Source organism: Orcinus orca, chromosome 2, assembly GCF_937001465.1.
Source record: "Orcinus orca chromosome 2, mOrcOrc1.1, whole genome shotgun sequence".
NCBI classification, from domain to species: Eukaryota; Metazoa; Chordata; class Mammalia; order Artiodactyla; family Delphinidae; genus Orcinus; species Orcinus orca.
In genome coordinates this window covers 168588514-168602192 of record NC_064560.1, presented here as the reverse complement: position 1 = coordinate 168602192, position 13679 = coordinate 168588514, and the positions used below count along the sequence as shown (strand labels likewise).

General features: G+C 51.9%; 1 protein-coding gene and 2 long non-coding RNA genes across 8 annotated transcripts in view; 2 read left to right on the top strand and 1 right to left on the bottom strand.

Annotated features, from left to right (window-relative positions):
• ACTN1 (actinin alpha 1) overlaps positions 1 to 13679 on the top strand; it is a 95629-nt gene that overhangs the window by 19051 nt on the left and 62899 nt on the right. The window lies entirely within an intron of this gene.
• LOC125963691 (uncharacterized) lies at positions 5475 to 13489 on the top strand. 2 transcript variants are annotated; one of them, XR_007476043.1, is made up of 3 exons: positions 5475 to 9776; positions 10197 to 10300; positions 12084 to 13489. It is a non-coding gene; the product is annotated as an uncharacterized LOC125963691 (long non-coding RNA). The 2 variants fall into 2 exon arrangements; XR_007476044.1 differs by having other exon boundaries at positions 5479 to 8468.
• LOC117202344 (uncharacterized) lies at positions 10058 to 13590 on the bottom strand. 2 transcript variants are annotated; one of them, XR_004484651.2, is made up of 2 exons: positions 13488 to 13590; positions 10058 to 10559 (listed from the first exon to the last, which is right to left on the bottom strand). It is a non-coding gene; the product is annotated as an uncharacterized LOC117202344 (long non-coding RNA). The 2 variants fall into 2 exon arrangements; XR_007476045.1 differs by lacking the exon at positions 10058 to 10559 and adding an exon at positions 10892 to 11541 and having other exon boundaries at positions 13488 to 13579.

Genomic DNA, 13679 nt, shown 5'->3' with positions numbered 1-13679 from the left:
TCCCATTTATTGTGGATCTCTTTTAAACATTCAAATGTTTAAAAAGTACAGAATAGTAAAACAAATACCCAGGCGCTTGCCACCCAGATTGAAGAAATATTAAGCACTCACTCTTCTCAGATTAGGGCCAGATGATGCAGGATGTCTGCCTCTGAAGAGGCCAGTGGGGGAGAGACCCATGAACTAGCATTTCCCTGTCATGTTCAAAGATGTCACAGCCCATATAGTGAAGGGAGCCCAAGGAAGGCCCCAGGCCACCTTGGAGGAGACTGGTGTAAGACCTCCTGGAGGAGGTGATAATGTGAGCTAACATTTAAATCTAGAGTATGTAAGAGTGAGTCAGGCAAGGGGGTGGTGGCAAAGAGTGGGCCAGGCGGGCCAGGCCGTGTGTGACCAAAGGCTTGAGACAGTGAGTGTCAAGTTCTGGGAAGGGAGGGGCCGGGGATGAGTGTGAAGGAGGTGAGGGGAGGGGCGGAGAGGAAGAGGCCCGAGGGTGGGTGACAGTGAGTACAGGGGGAGTTGGACTGTGGGGCAGTAGCAGGCTCTGGGCCTGTCTGAACTGCACACTGCACACTGAGAGGATTAGAGACCAACATAATCCCCTGTGGAGTCTGGGGAAGGGTGGGAACTACGGCAGAGGAATATTTGAAGGAACCTGGTTGAGAGAAGCTCCAGGCTGGAAGAGTGGCTGTGCTGGACTTGCTATGTTCAGGGGCCCCAAGGGCTCGGAGAAGCAGGCCTTGGGGGAGGTTGAGTGGAAATGGAGTCTAGCTCAGAATTTCTAATAGTCAGGCTTTCCAAAGAAGGAATGAACTGTTAGGTTGGGAGTTTCCTGGTCTTAAATGTGTTTAGGTAGACCTGAGAGATTGAAACGGCAGTGGGGGAATTCCCCGGTGGTCCAGTGATTAGGACTCTGCGCTTTCATTGCCAAGGGCCTGGGTTCAGTCCCTGGTCAGGGAGCTAAGATCCTGCAAGCCGTGCGGTGCAGCCAGAAAACAAAAAGACAAAACAAAATGTACAAAACCTTGTAGTTGAGGTATTCAGCTAACCCACAAAGAAATGAGATGGGAGGGGCGTGGAGGGAGGGGGGGTGCTGGGCCTTCAAGGACCCTCCTCATTCTGGGTTCTGAGAATATAAGCTGGGGGAGAGTGGGTTAAGTGACCCGTGGGCACAGGCGAATGGTGCTCCAAAGAAGGCAGCCATGGAGGAGGTGCTGGCCTGTTGCCATAGGAACCATCTCTGCTCTGGGTTTCCAGTTCCAGGGATGCCCTGGAAGGGAATGAGCTCACTCCACCTGCAAGGTGATGAGTCAGCCTGTTCTGAAGTCCTGCGTGCTATCCAGGGCTGGGCAAGAAGTTGAGCGGCAGACCCTGCCTCTGCCCCTCGTCGGACCACTGATACTCCTCTGCCTGATGTGGGCTGTTGTCATTAGAGACGAGATGGGGGCAGTAGAGGAAGCCACCCGCCATTCTGGTGGCCCTGGGGAGCCTCCGGTAGAGGCAGGAGGAAGCCTCTAGTCCAGTTGGCCAAACCACGGCGCTCAGCAGGGCTGAACTATGCTATCTGCAGGCCACTCAGCTCACATCGATGGGGCAACAACTACACCTGTGCTGGGCCTGGGGCCTGCAGTCCCGTAGGCTGGATGGATGCTGTGATTTCAGGTGTGCTGAGGGTTTTGAAGAAGTTCAGACTGTTCATGAATGTGCATTGGTTAGGTGTGGGCTGGTTTCTGAGGGTGGATGAGGAAAACTTCCGGGAGGGAGTGGCATTTGATCTGACACTGGAAGGCTGAGGGGTCACTAGTTTGCCAATCAAGTCCTAGGTATTTAGAGGTCCGGGGTTGTGGCTCATCTCCTTCCTCCCCACCCACCACGTGTGCGATTTGTTGTTCCTGTGAGGGAGTGCGCAGAGCGTGTCCACTGACTGCCAGGGGATGGCCAGAACCTCAAACAACTGTGATTTCAGGGCACCAAGCATCTTCCTCGAGACCCTATGAAATCATAGACCATCATCCCCTGGGTTCCAGTCCCTAAGGAGCCAGATGAGGGCCCTAACCTGTTCTCTCCCTCCTGGTGTGGCAGACCGGGGATGACATTGGACAGGCCAGGGGAACTCTGCTTTTCTAGTTTCTGGCTTGGCTACTTGTTTCACCAACGTGGGCCTCTGTTTCCTTTTGAGAAGATAAACAACTTTGGAGGTTTGAGGAAATGCCCGTTTTAAGTTTTAACCCTTTCACCTAAACACAACTACTTATATTTTCAAAAACCTATTTTTTTTTTATCCTCATGCCTGTATTATTTTGATAGTGGTAATCACAGTGGACCTACAATTTAGTTTGCTTTTATATTTCCCCACTTGGCATTTTATCAAAGATGTTTTTTCTTATATAGCCTCATAGCCTTTACGTTCCTTCCCTGGAGAAAGTGTAGGGATTTTTTCATGAATAAATATTTATTTGTATTTTCCTGTCTCTTTCCAAAAAACGTTTGAGGAGACACGTTAAAAGGCTCATGTAAAACAGAGTTTTAAATTAAAGTTAGACGACCCAGAGCTTTGTCAGGGTGATGGTGGTGGGGTGAGCTAATTGAGAAAATAGTGTTAGAAGAGGTTTGTCTTGGGACTTCCCCGGTGGTCCAGTGGTTAAGAATCCGCCTTCCAATGCAGGGAACGCAGGTTTGATCCCTGGTCGGGGAACTAAGATCCCACATGCCATGGGGCAACCAAACCTACGCGCTCTAGAGCCTGCGCGCCGCAGCTAAGACCCGATGCGGCTAAATAAATGAATATTAAAAAAAAGAAAAGGTTTGTTTTTGTAAGTCAGCACTGACCCTAGTTTTGAGCTTCCCGGCAGCCAAAACAAAACAAGAAATTAGAATTCACATCTGTTATTTCCTAGTAAAGGGAAGTGTACCAGTTCATTGGAAAGAGACGCTTTGCCTCTCTGTGTAAGCACTGAACACCCAGGGCTCTTCCATTTTAGGAGAGCAGTGTGGTGGATGATGCCATCGGTGTTAGTTTCATGGAACATAGAGACCTTTTTTGTATACTGGTTCTTAAATCAACCCCAGTAGAGCCAAAGGCATGATGTTAAATCACATTGGTGTGAAGGCGTTTCTGTGGGGAGCTGAAGAATGAAATCTTATTCTATTGTTTCTGGAGGTGCAGCCTGAGCGAGGCCCCAGTCCTTGGAGATGCTTGCCAGTGTTTCCTGGAGACTTACATGCAGTTGTCTGACAGGAGCCGGAGGGCGGTCTGTGTGGACTCCTGTGTTCAGAGGTTTTCTGAGGCCTTTACTGAGATGAGAACTTTTGCTTTCAGTGCTGGGCACATGAGGGCCAAAGCTGCTATTTCCTTAGGAAAATGAGAGTTTGGCCTATATCACCTCTTCACAGGAAAACTGTCAAGGCCAGAGCTGTCCTCTGGAAGCACTTGGGGGTCTGCTGTACATCTCAACAGGGTGCTCCTGGCCCCAGGCTCTTTGCCACAGAGGAGGGATGAGGCCGTCCAGTCGGGGCTGGGCCTGGGCCTGGGCGTGGACCTCTACTGGCTGCCCCACTCCTCAGCCATACTTCTCTTAATTCTCCCATTATTGGACATTTTCATGGTTTCCAGTTTTTTTTTTTTAAATTAATTAATTATTTATTTTTGGCTGTGTTGGGTCTTCATTGCTGTGCATGGGCTTCTCACTGCAGTGGCTTCTCTTGTTGCAGAGCACGGGCTCTAGGTGCGCGGGCTTCAGTAGTTGTGGCTTGCGGGCTCCAGAGCGCAGGCTCAGTAGTTGTGGCGCACGGGCTTAGTCGTGCCATGGCATATGGGATCTTCCCGGTCCAGGGCTCAAACCCATGTCCCCTGCATTGGCAGGAGGATTCTTAATCACTGCACCACCAGGGAAGCCCCATGGTTTCCAGTTTTGAGCTCTCATAGATAGTTCCTCTATAAATATTTCTTTCATGTGGACATTTTCCTGCATTTTAGGATAATATCTACGAGCTGAGTTAATCAGTCAAAGGAGGTGATCGTTTCTATACGTCCTTTTACATATTAATCAGTTGCCTTTACAAGGCAGACTAATAAAAATTAAAAAAAAATAAAAGGCAGACTAGCATAGTGTGTCACCAGCAACACACAACCTATTTTTTATTGAAGTATAGTTGATTTACAATATTATATTAGTTTCAGGTGTACAACATAGCGATTTAAAATTTTTATAGATTGCACACTCAACCTATTTTTTTAAAACTAATTAAAAAGGAAAGTAATTTTTATTGTGACAGATTTGGAAAATACAGCAAAATACAAAGAAGAAAATAAGGATTGCCTGAAGTTCTACCACCTGAGAGCATGGAGGTGTGTCTTTTGATGGTCTGCTGTGGTGAACCTGTTGCCTCTCGTCAGGCAGGAGTTTGAGCTGGGACAGTCCCTCCTTTAATGGCTGTCCCTAGGTGCCCCTACCTGGCAGGGGGGTGCCTGATTTTCCTCTGACCCAAAATATCTTTTCAGCCATTGGCCTGTCTGGCTTGTGGACTTACATTTCTAAGGTTCTAAAGACCTTCATAACATTTTCATCTAGTGCTAGATACATAAGAAGTTGGCTTGGAAACTCAGGGTTTAGATATTTGGATGGAGAGTGTGAAATATTATCACCTAGTGGCAACTTAGCAGAGTCCTCAGTAGCTACCACATACCAGGTGAGATCTAAGGGCCGGGGGTGGCTGATGAGTGCTGGTGGGACAGGCGGTCAAGAAGTAGAATCTGAGGGCTTCCCTGGTGGCGTAGTGGTTAAGAATCTGCCTGCCAATGCAAGGGACATGGCTTCTGGCCCTGCTCCGGGAAGACCCCACATGCTGTGGAGCTGCTAAGCCCCTGTGCCACAACTACTGAGCCTGGGCTCTAGAGTCTGCGAGCCACAACTACGGAAGCCAGTACACCTAAAGCCCGTGCTCCACAGCAAGAGTAGCCCCCGATCACCACAACTAGAGAAAGCCCGCGTGCAGCAATGAAGACCCAGCGCAGGCAAAAAAAAAAAAAAGAAGAATCTGTGTCTGAGAAAATTCTGCCCAGCCCTGGCTCCTGACCGCATTCCCCAAGTTCCTGTCTGTCTGTGAGGCTTGTCAGAAGAGCCAGGGTGTTCGGTGAAATTGAAGGGAAGTAGGACGAGTCGTAAGTGAGAACCTACGCCTGTCATCTCTGTGCTGGTTCTCACTCCTCTGAACCGAGCATCCCGTGGTCCAGGTGACCCTCTCCTCTACCGCTTGTCTTCAAGAGGAAGCCTCCAGGCAGGGGAGACCACTTCCTGATCTGGATGGGCCCTTGCTGAACTCTTGGTTAGGGTGCCGGTGCTGGGCTGAGGCTTGCTGACACCTCCAACCCACAGTGATACTTCTGCCACCCGAGCAGTTACGCATCTGCTCTGAATTTCCCAGATGCTGGAGTGAGAGGACGAAGAAGGTCTGTTCATGATATGACTTGACTTCAAGTAGGGACGGAGGCCTCAGTCCCTAAGAGCTCTAAGAGCTGACTAATGATTTCTTAGGTGGCTTCAGATGCCAAAAGGGGTGATTATACGGGGGGTGCCTGGTGCAGTGCGTACAGTAGGACACACCTGGATGGTTGTGTTATCTTCAGTATGGAGGAGGTGGTGCACGGAAGCTTCCTTTTGCCTACAACTCTGGCCGTCCCCTTGAGTTGGGTGGGATTTGGGCAGGGACCGTAGCTGGAGGCTCATAGATGTCTCTTGGGGGAGGAAGAAGTGATGCTCAAATGATGGCATCTTAGAGTTACCCACGTGTGGGACTCTCAGGGCTCTAGGAGGTGCACCTAGAGGAGGCTTGATGTCCCTAGTGCTGTCTGTCCTATGGCCAGCCCATCTGACACAGCTGGGGACCGTTTTCCAAGGTCCGGAGGCTGTGGATGATCAGAACTTTGGAACCATGGGATTCACCACAGAGAATCTGCGTGTTGGGACATTTCCTTGGGGGCCCTGAAGGGGGAAGCCATCAGAATGTCTCAGCTACTGTTCTGGTTGTTTGGGTAAAGAGCTCCCTGTTGGAGCCTTGTAAGGCGCTCCAGCTTGCGGCCATGTGGAAAGGCTGGGATTGATTAATTCTGTCTGGTTTGTGAGACACTCTACCCTCTTTGCCTCTCCCCACCCAGGAAACCACATGAACTGTCAAGGCGGGTCCAATTACAATTCATGGTAATTGGAGGGAGAGAGGGACTCCTGAGGAGGCAGTGACTTGTGCTTTTGCTCTGTGAAGGAGAGGTTTCTTTGCTGTGAGGAGTCGAGGCAAGTAGCAATTAAGGGCCTCCTCCTTACACCTTATTAAATGACCACCAACTCCAGGTGACCACGGCTTCCCTGTAGGCATCCTGGTTCCCGAGGGCACATCCACCCTCTGCCACCCAAGTGGAGAGTTTCACTCCAAGGCTGTAATCCTTAAAGGGTGGTCCACGGACCACCTAGAGTTCATGTAAAAATTGTAGCTTCCTGGGCCTTGCCTAGACCGGCTGAACCAAGTACACTGGGCTCAGAGCCCAGGAACCTGCATTTCTAGCAAGCTCCCGCCTTAATTTTTAGGTAACACCAGAGACCTCTGCGAAGGATTACCTGGGAATATTGTTGCTTCAGCCTGAACGGCAGGAGTTCAGCTAAACAAACTCAACTCCTTCATTCCCATTCACTCCTCCTCTGGGACGTCCTGCTGATGCTTCGTCTCCTTTGTTAGGCTTAGACCGCAAATTCACTAGCTCTCCAAGATGTGAGCCAAGCATCTCTTTTGGACCCCAGACCCAGAGGGGGAATATGAATAGAGGAAAGGAAAGAAAGGAAAGCAAATCTCCTCTTGCTTCTCTGACTGTGATTGTTTTTGGCTTTGGAGCAGGTGGGCCCGTCGACTGTCTGCAAGGCTGTGTTGAAGCAGTATTGCAGTGATAATGGTGGAAGCCACTTTTCTCATCCCGGGCATGCGGAGGGGTGTCTGTATCAGGCGGCCCATCCTGCCCTCCAGTCCCTCCGGGCCTGCTGAGGGCCCGCCTCGCCACTGAGCACAAACATCTGTGTCCTGCAGTGACCTGCCCGCTCTGTTGTTTGGTTTCCTGTGGAGGGAGGGCTTTCCAGTGTTGTGTATCCTGCCTCGCCTGGCTCCTCTCCCTGTCCCACCTTAGTGACCTCTGGTCCTCTGCACTCAGTTGAGCCAAATCCTGACTGTGGGCTGTTGTCTGGGTTCTAGCTTTCATCCAGACAGCGTGACAAGAGGAGTTTGGGTTGGCCCTAAACTGTGTGAACGCCTCCTCAGTTATGGCCCTCGATTGTTTCAGCCTGAGGGTCTGCCAGCAGCAGTGTGTTCTGCTGGCACGGGCTCAAACTGCCCCCTTGAGACAGGGGTCCCAGCAGCAGGAAGCTAGAAGGCCTGTAGGACTGAGCTCAACAGGCAATTCCCCAATGACTCCACACCACTAGGGGTCCTCTCGGGGGTTCTAGGTCCAGAAACCCTCTGGCAGCCTCTCTGCCTAGTGGGAGTTCTGCAGGGGAGATGTGGCGCTGTGGAGGTCATGGCGTTGAAGTGGATCAGGGGCTTCAGAAATGGGAGGGCATTGAGTCTGGTAGGGAAGCCGTCAAGGGAGCCACAACAGGTCTGCTGTTGTCAGAGTGGACTAGGGTTACAAGAAGGATGGGTATAGAGGGGGTGAGATTTTAGAAAAAGGATCTCCAGAGCGCTGAACCTGGAGGCCCAGAGAAGATGAACTCTTCCAGTCAGTACAACGTAACTTTAAAAAGGTAAAAATAAAATCCGATCAGGGCAAGTTTCTAGTCGAATAAATGCTTGCGCTCTTTTCTGAAGGCCTTGAGGATTGGTGCAGCCTGGGTTAGCATCTGGTTCGTTTATGTAGCAAAAACTATGGAAATGTTCTTACCCTTGGGCTGGATAATTCTACCCCCAGGATAGTGTCCTGAGGAAACTGTCCAACTAAAACAAAGTAATGCTTCAGAATATTCTCTGCTCTCCATAGGAGCAGAAGGAAGGCTTCTGTGTCTCACTAACGTCAGGGGAGGAATTTTACAAACCGTCCTGACACGTGATAGTGGTGGAGCATATTTTCAGCCTTTAAATGACATTTAGGAAGATTACACAGGAATGAAATGTTCAACAGACGGTTGAAAGTAGGAGAACTTTATGGAGCATTATAATCGGTTGCAACTGTAAAACCCACGTAAACAGGAAGATTACGTACAAAAGTGAAAATGGCTGTGTTGAAGTTGTAGGATTAAATACTTAAAAAAAATAGTACTCAAATTTTATAGCAAGTCAGAGAATTGCTATCTGAGGCAACATCCTGCTTCAGATGTTTTTCTGCTATCACCTGTCCTTTTTCTTGAGGAATGGCAGCTCAGTGAGATCTGACTGTCTGTTCTGAGCGCTTTGGTGTGTGCTGTGCACTGCTGAGCCCCGTGGAGCACACAGAGGGGGTAAGACATGGTCCCCTGAGCCTGAGAGCTCAGGGGGAGGTTTCTTCTCCCTGGGGAGACACGATGTGCTGGGCAAGCTGATTAGTGCTGGGTGCTGAGGCTTGGCCCTAGCACGGCCAGGGACCGTGGGGAGGGGAGGGGGCAGGTGGGTGGATGGTCTGGGCCTTCAGCCGGGAGTTGGAAGGATCTGTAGGACCAGGGAGCAACCAGCCTGGCAGCTGGGAAGCCTGCAAAACCCAGCAAGAAGAGTCCAGTTCTCCTGAGATGGGTTCTATCCAGGTCCTCGCCGCTTTGACTGAGATCAGAGTTATTTAAATAAATGCCTGTGATTCACCCCATTTCTAGAGACTGGGAACTGAAGTCCAGGAAGCGAACTCTTCCAGTAATCTCCGGAGTCCCCTGGGACAGGGCTGTTGCACAGGCCCGCTCCCGGCGTGTTGGCTGTGCCCCGTCTGCAAGCCCCACGCGTGCCCTCCCCAGGGGCAAATCCCCTGCTCAGGATCCACTCCTGGGAGGCTGCCCTTTGGTTCCTTTTGGGTTGGCAGTGGGGGATCAGTGTTCCTTCCCCAGTGATCTCTCCTTTTAGATCTTTCCCTGGCCTGCAGGGGTGCTGGGCACTGCTGGGAGGCCGCCCATCCCCATTTTCCATTTGGAGACCTTGACATTTTGTTTAAGAGGGGGTGTGATTGAGAGCGTGTGAGGGTGAGAACCGGAGGTGCTGGCTCCTTAAGGCTTGGCCTTCAAGTGAATTTTGGCAGAAGGGACACTGAATGTTTAATTTTAGGGCCAGGAGGGGGTGGGGGAAAGTCCCTACTGCATCTGGTTTGTGTTAAGTCCTTCCCTTCAGAAAAGGGCTGTGTTTATGGTTCAAATCCGGCAGAGATGGGGCGAGAGGGGCTCCACTTTCCCGTACTAGGCAGTGGGGCACAGGGAATGCACAGAGCTTCCTTCGGGTCCTCCGACCCCATCCCAAGATAAATGGTTCCAACTTTGAGAAAACTTCCACATCCATTTTACCCCTGAGGTTAAAGCAGGCATTTGCTTCCAGCAGCTGGGCTTTGCAGGCAGAGCTGCAGAGTTCGCAGAGTTGGCCGGCTGTCAGCCTGGCTTGTCTGGCGTCTGAGGGTCCCGGATGGGTCAGCAGTGCTGCTGGCTCCCGCAGGCCTCCCAGCCGTGATTCCGGGATTGAGGGCTTGCGTCCAGGAGGCCCAGGTTGTCAGAGCTGGAAGGTCCTGCAAAGACCACATCCAGTCCCTTCTTGACAGATAAGGAACTGGAGGCCCAGAGGGCTGAAGAAGCTTGTCCAAGGTCAGAGTCGGCAGTAGACTCGGGATTCGAACCAGACTTTCCTGACTCCCAGTTTGGTTCAGTGCTCTTTTCAGGGCCCCGTATGGCTTCCCCTTCTGCCTGCTGTTACTCTTCCAGGCTCTGCTTCCTCAAAGGGCCGGCTTTGGGGACAGAGCTCGTGATGGCCAGTCTTGAAATTTGGTGGCAACATTCACAAGGCTGTGAGCGCCTCGAAGGCTGGCTGACTCACCGCCGTTTTCCAGCCCCGGCATGGTCCCTGGCTCAGGGGAAGAAGAGCTCCGAAAAAATTCAATGAATGGATGAGTGGGTGGCTTGGCCTGAGGGTGGAGGTGCTGGTGTTCCAGTTAGAATCATTGTGCTTCCTTCTGAGCATCTGTTCGGAAGCTGTCCTGTTCCAAGGCTGGGTCTTGTCTTCTCCAGCCCTGGCTCAGTTCCGGCACATCACCCAGCTTTCAGGGAAGTCTAGAGTTTCAGAGCCGAAAGGAGCCTTCGATAGCAAAGGGTCCATCCCCTGCAAGTTACAGGTAAGGAAACTGAGGCAAGGCCACACGGCTGGTCAGTGGGAACACAGGACTGGAGCCCGAGCCTGGTGTGTTCGTGCAGGGAGTTGAGGGTCCGCTGTCCTCCCCATCCCCCGTCTTCCTCAGTCGGGCGGATGAGCCATTTCATCTGCCACCCTCTTCGCTCTAGCTTGCTCCCCACTGCGGAGGGTGGTTTCACCAGAGCCGACTGGGGAGAGGCCGGGGCATGCAGGGATGGGCCACGTCATTCCCTTGTGCTGTCCTAGAAGGGGGAAAAGGGCGGGCGGGCTCATTTCCTTGCGGGGAAACAACAGCTGGAGTCACCCTGGAGTCAGAGCCCAGGGAGGGGCCCCCAACCCTCTCACCGCCTCTGGCCCTGGGTCAGCGGCACTCCCCTCCTGCTGGTCTCATGAAGGGTGGAGGAGGGCCGGGCAACAGTACCGCTGTCCCCCACCCCAAGTCTGCCTTACTGCCTTTGGGAGGGCGTTTCTTGTGGTCCTCTGCAGGGCAGGCTTGTGGTGGCAGTAAGGGGAGGAGTCCGGTGACAGCATTGTCCCATTCTAAGAACTGGGAGTTGTTAAACCCCCCCATGCGTCGTGATTAGAAATGTTTTTGCCTTATAAGTCTCAATCTCTTTTTTGGTTTTATTATGAAAGTAAAACATGCTCATGTTAAAAAAAAAAAACCCAAAAAACAAACAAAAAAAAACAATTCCCCACAGGTGACATGGTTATTCTTCTATGCCACACGTAAGATTTTGTATTTAATTTATATATTATTTAATTGTGGTAAAATATACATAACATTTACCATTCTGACCACCTTTAAGTGGACAGTTCAGTGGCAATAGTTACATTCATGTTGTTGTGTAACCGTCACCACCATCCATCTCCAGAACTTTTTCATTTTGCAAAACTGAAACTCAGTACCCATCAAACAGTAGCTCCCCATTGTTCCTCCCCCAGCCCCTGGCCCCCACCATTCTGCTTTCTTCTCTGTGAACTTGACTGCTTTGGAGACCTCATTAAAGTGAAGTCAGAGAGCATTTGTCCTTTCATGTCTGGCTTACTTCACTCAGCATAAAGTCTGTAATGTTCATCCCCGCTGTGGTGTGTGTCAACATTTCCTTCCTCTTTAAGGCTGACTAATATTCCGTTGCATGTACACGCCGCATCTTGTTTACCCGTGCATCTGCTGCTGAGCGTTTGGGGTGCTTCCACCTTTGGCTATCGTGAATCACGCTGCTGTGAACATGGGTGTGCAAATACCTGTTCAAGTCCTTGCTTTCATTTCTTTTCTGTATATACCCAGAAATGGAATTGCTAAATTTTATGTATTTACTGTTTGCGACTCTCAGGCTCTTTGAGCACCTGTGGCAGGGTTGATAGGTCAGCACAGCACGCTGGCCACCCGCCCTCCCCCCCCCCGCCCCCGCCCTCCTTTCTTTTCCCCCAGGGCTGGGTCCCTGGCCCGCTGGTCTGCTGTGGTAGCTGTCGGCAGAGGTGGGCAGGTGGGCGGGCTGGCCAGCTGGGTCTCCTTTGTGTACCGTGTCCGGGGCTGGCTGCAGCACAGCTCCAGGGAGGTTTGGAGCTGCTGAGCTAGTGTGAAGCTCCGGCATCTCCCGGTGAAGAAGGGCCTTTTTGGGCCAGGTTCCTATCCCTTCTCCTGCTGCAGATCTGGGGAAGGGGGCTGTAGTCTTCTGGGTGCCCTGGGGTGGAACGGGGACCCCAGAGCCAACTGGCCCCACTCTCCCCATTCGCTTTTTTGTTCCCCCCCCAACCCCCAGTTCTTTCTGCCCCAGGCCATTTCTCTCCCAGAGGGTTAGCCTGTGAACGATTGCTGGCCGAGGAGTTCCAGAGACTAATGCAACGCTTCCTAGCTCCTTTGGAGAAAAGGTCTATTTCTTGCTAACAGAGCAGGCTCTCCTCTCCTGCTCCCTGCTCTACCCACAGTCGACCACTATCTCAAGTCAGGCCCCCAAATACGCTCACACCGCAGAGCAGACTGGTTGCTGCCTGCTGTCTGGAATGGACCTCCACCACGTGCCGCCGACCTGCCCCCTGCAGGGATCTGTGTATCGTTCCCCTGGGTGCTCAGTCTGTGTCTCACTGGTGGGGTGTGTAGTTATCTGTCAGCTTGACCATGGCTTCCTGAGAGCTGGGCCCTCTCTCGTTCTAGTAGTCACTGGTCTAGTGCCCTATACTTAGTGGATGCTCAGTGAGAGAAAGAGAAAGTGGAAAGAATTTGGAATTTGGTTAGGGAACTCCTGGTTTGGGGTTTGAGGCCTGTTCTTTGCCAGCTGAGTTACTTAACATTCCTGAGCCTCAGTTTTTCCATCTCTAAAATGGGGGATCAAAATCTAGCTCTTAGGGCTTCCCTGATGGCGCAGTGGTTAAGAATCCACCTGCCAATGCGGGGGACATGGGTTCGAGCCCTGATCCGGGAAGATCCCACATGCCGTGGAGCAACTAAGCCTGTGCTCCACAACTACTGAAGCCTGCGTGCCTAGAGCCTGTGCTCCACAACGAGAAGCCACCGCGATGAGAAGCCTGTGCACCTCAACGAAGAGTAGCCCCTGCTCTCTGCAACTAGAGAAAGCCGGCGTGCAGCAACGAAGACCCAACACAGCCAAAAAAAAAAAAAAAAAAAATCTACCTCTTGTTGTGAAGAGTAAATGTGATAATCAATACAAAGTGCTTGGTAAGTGTCACTAAATGTCAGCTGTGTCATTGTTGTGCCCTCTAAGTGGGAGAGACGTTACCAGCCGCCAGGCCTGGGGGAGGACTCTGCAGGAAGGCGAGGTTTTAGGCTATGGCGCTCTCCCTCTGCTTCTCGGGTGTCTGGTCCCTGGAGAGACTGGGTGAGAGAGGAAGGGGCTGTGTGATGCTGTCTGGCTGGGTGGTGGCAGTCTCCTCTGCAGGAGGAAACTGCTTCCTCTCCAGGGAGTCCGCAGCTGCTCGGAGCCCTCGTGGGGCCGGCTGCTGCTCGCTGAGCAGGGATTGTGTGTTGGGGGGAAGAAGGGGTCCGGGGTGCCTTGGGCTTCGTTCCAGATGTGACATGTCTTCTGATCTCAGCACCCTTCCCTGCCAGGCCTTCTTGGAGCCCCGCTCCCTGGCACCAGGAGGTCTGGCTCGGAACTGCCCCTGCCGTGGTTGCTGTATGACTGTTTCTTAGGGGGGGTCCTACCTACCTTTGTAGATTGCAGGCTCCAGGACCCCTGTCTCCCTCATATTTGAGGACAGGAAATAGAAGCCTCACCGCCGTGCAGTAGAGCTTTCCTTTCTCCTGCAGGATAGGATGGTTGGGACCACCCATGCATGGGTCGTGTCTAGGCTCTGGGGAGGGAACAGGATTGCGAATCCCGCTTGGAGCTGCTGGCTCC